Source organism: Lipotes vexillifer, unplaced genomic scaffold (assembly GCF_000442215.2).
Source record: "Lipotes vexillifer unplaced genomic scaffold, Lipotes_vexillifer_v1.1 scaffold914, whole genome shotgun sequence".
Classification (NCBI taxonomy): Eukaryota; Metazoa; Chordata; class Mammalia; order Artiodactyla; family Lipotidae; genus Lipotes; species Lipotes vexillifer.
Genome location: NW_006780388.1, coordinates 1,406,998 through 1,410,583, shown reverse-complemented (window position 1 = coordinate 1,410,583; position 3,586 = coordinate 1,406,998).

Below are 3,586 nucleotides of genomic sequence, written 5' to 3'. Positions count from 1 at the left end.
ACTTGTACACAAATATTTATAACAGCATTATTTATAGTAACCAAAGAGTAGAAACAACCCAGAAGTCCATCAGCTAATGGATGGATAAACAAAATGTAGTCTGTCCATACAGGGAAATATTATTCAGCTGTAAAAAGAATGAAGTACTGATACACAGGGCAACATGGATGAACCTCAGAGACATAATGCTCAGTGGTAGAAGCCAGATGCAAAATGCCACGTATTTTATGATTCTGTTTGTACGAAATATGCAGAATGAATAAATCCAAAGTGACAGAAAGCAGGTTAGTGATTACCAGGGGTTATGGGGAAGGAGAAATTGGGACTGACTGCTTAGTTGGTGTGACATTTCTTTTGGGGGTGATTAAAATATTTTGGAACTAAATAGAGATGGTGGTTTAACATTTCAAATGTATTTCATGCTACCGAATTGTACACTTATAAGGGCAAATTTTATGTTATGTATATTTTATCACAATAAAAATAAGTAAATGACCAGCACCACTTAAAACTATCAAGGTCATCAAAAACAAGGAAAGTTTGAGAAACTGTCACAGTCTAGAGAAACCTAAGAAGACATGATGACTAAATGTAATGCTGTGTCCTGAATCAAATCATAGAACAGGAAACGGACAGTAGTTTAGAAATGAGGAAATCTGAACTTTAGTTAATAATAATGTATCAGTATTGGTTCATCAAACAAATGCACCATACTAATGTAAGATGTTAACAATGGCGGGGGTGAGGGAGAGATGGAATATACAGGAACTCTGTACTATCTTTGAAACTCCTTTGAAAGTCTAAAACTGTTATAAAATCAAAAGTCCATTGAAGGGCTTCCCTGGTGGCATAGTGGTTAAGAATCTGCCTGCCAATGCAGGGGACACGGGTTCTAGCCCTGGTCTGGGAAGATCCCACATGCTGCAGAGCAGCTAAGCCTGTGTGCCACAACTACTGAGCCTGCGCCCTAGAGCCTGCAAGCCACAACTACTGAGCCCACGTGCCACAACTACTGAAGCCCGTGCGCCTAGAGCTCATGCTCCACAACAAGAGAAGCCACCACAATGAGAAGCCCGTGCACCGCAACGAAGAGTAGCCCCTACTCACCGCAACTAGAGAAAACCCGCATGCCGCAACAAAGACCCAATGCAGCCAAAAATAAATTTATTTTTAAAAAAAATTATTGAAGGGCTTCCCTGGTGGCGCAGTGGTTGAGAGTCAGCCTGCTGATGCAGGGGACACGGGTTCGTGCCCTGGTCCGGGAGGATCCCACATGCCGCGGAGCGGCTGGGACCGTGAGCCATGGCCGCTGAGCCTGTGCATCCGGAACCTATGCTCTGCAATGGGAGAGGCCACAACAGCGAGAGCCCTGCGTACAGCAAAAAATATATATATATATTGAAAAAGAAAAAAAGTTAAACATTCACTTGCCTTATGACTCTATGTCATTCATAGGTATTTATTCAAGAGAAAAGAAAGCATATGTATCTTTATAAGGATTTCTACATGAATGTTCATACCAGCTTTATTTGTACTAGCCCCAAACTGGAAATGCCCAGGAACAGGTGATGTGTAAATAAACTGTGGTGTATCCATGCAATGGATATACAACTCAGCAGTAAAAAGGGATGAATTACCGATACAGGCTACAACCTGGATGAGTCTCAATTATGCCAAGTAAAAGATGCCAGACAGAAAGGAGAATATGTTGTGTGATCCCATTTATATAAAACCTGAGAAATACACCTGTGTACAGTGACAGAAAGCAGAGGAATGGTTGCCTGGGGTAGAGGGAGTGGCAGGAGGTAGACATTACAAAGGGTTGGGGCACAGGAAAACAGGTGGCAGATGTGTTCTTTATCTTGATTGTGGGGATGGTTTCTTGCGTGTATACACTTGTCAAAGCTTATTAAATTGCACACTTTAAATATGTGCATTTTATCTTATGTTAAAAAGCTGTTAAAAGTAAAAACCGAGGGAGGAGGCTTGGTGCTCCCACCATTCCCTGCCAGCTACAGTGGTTGTCAAGTGCTGTCTGCCCATCACAGCCTCCACTGTGTGTGTCAGGCATCACAACCTCTGTGACATTGAAGAATCTAAGTCCCCCAGAGGTTGAGTAACTTCCCAAGGTCACAAAGCTGACTGCTTTAGAGACTGCTCTAGGTGCCCTGTGCACACCAGTTTGCCCTAACTTACACCAGATCTGGTGGACTTCAGGCAGCCTGTTGTGTCAGCTCTGAACTGGGCATCACAGCCAGCACAGAGCATGGGAGGAGGGCAGGGGACGTGGCCTTTCCTGAAAGACCTTTCACTTCACTGGGATGAGGCATTGTACTCCGACTCACTCATTCAGTCTCAACATGTATGTTCTGAGAGCCTGTGTAGTGCCAGATACTATTATAGACTTGGGGAGAGAGTTGAGTAGGACAGAGAAGGTATCTGTTTCCACAGCGCATACATGTCCAGATCAGAGACACAGAAGAGAAGCAAGCGAGATGTTTCCAGGTCATACTACGAAGAAAATAAAAGGTGATGTGACAGGGAGGGGCTGGGAAGGGTCTGCTTTGGTGTAGATGGTCCAAGAGGCCTCTTCACAAAGATCTGAAGAACTTGGGAAGAGCACTCCGGACAGAGCGAACTACTTGTGCAAAGACCAGAAAGCAGGAAGAAGGTGGGCGTTTTCAACAGGAAGCCAGGGAGGGGAGATGGAGGGAAGGGAGCAGAGGAGGCACAGCAGGCGCAGCTCAGAGGGCTGAGTTTTCTTTGAACAGCGATGGGAAGCCATGGATAGTTTGGTTTTTTTTAAGCTTTTTTGTTTTTAGTCATGCTTAGTGATATTTTATTTTATTCTATTCTATTCACCATGCCACACATCTTGTGGGATCTTAGTTCCCTGACTAGGGATGGAACCCGGGCCCCAGGTTTGACAGGGCAGTGAAAGCGCCCAGTCCTAACCACTGGACCCCCCAGGGAATTCCCAAGAGATACAATTTTAGATGTGGTGAAATTAACCCTTTTTAGTGCACAGATCTATGAGTTTTGACAAAGAGCTACTGTCATGTAATTACCACCACAATCAAGATATAGAACAGTTTCATCACCCCCAAAATTATTTTGCACCCAACTCTTCCTGGCAATCACTGATTTATGTCTCTATATCTTCATCTCATTCAGATTGTCACATAAATGGAATCGTACAGTATGAAGCCTTTTTTTAAAAATATATTTTATTTATCATTTTTGGCTGCGTTGGGTCTTCGTTGCTGCATGCAGGTTTTCTCTAGTTGCGGCGAGTGGGGGCTACTCTTCGTTGCGGTGCGCGGGCTTCTCATTGCGGTGGCTTCTCTTCTTGTGGAGCATGGGCTCTGGGCGCGCAGGCTTCAGTAGTTGTGGCTTAACAGGCTCTAGAGCGCAGGCTCAGTAGCTGTGGTGCACGGGCCTAAGTGCTCCGCGGCATGTGGAATCTTCCCGGAGCAGGGCTAGAACCCATGTCCCCTGCATTGGCAGGCGGATTCTTAACCAGTGCACCACCAGAGAAGCCCTTTTTAAATATGTTTATTGGAGTATAATTGCTTTACAATGTTGT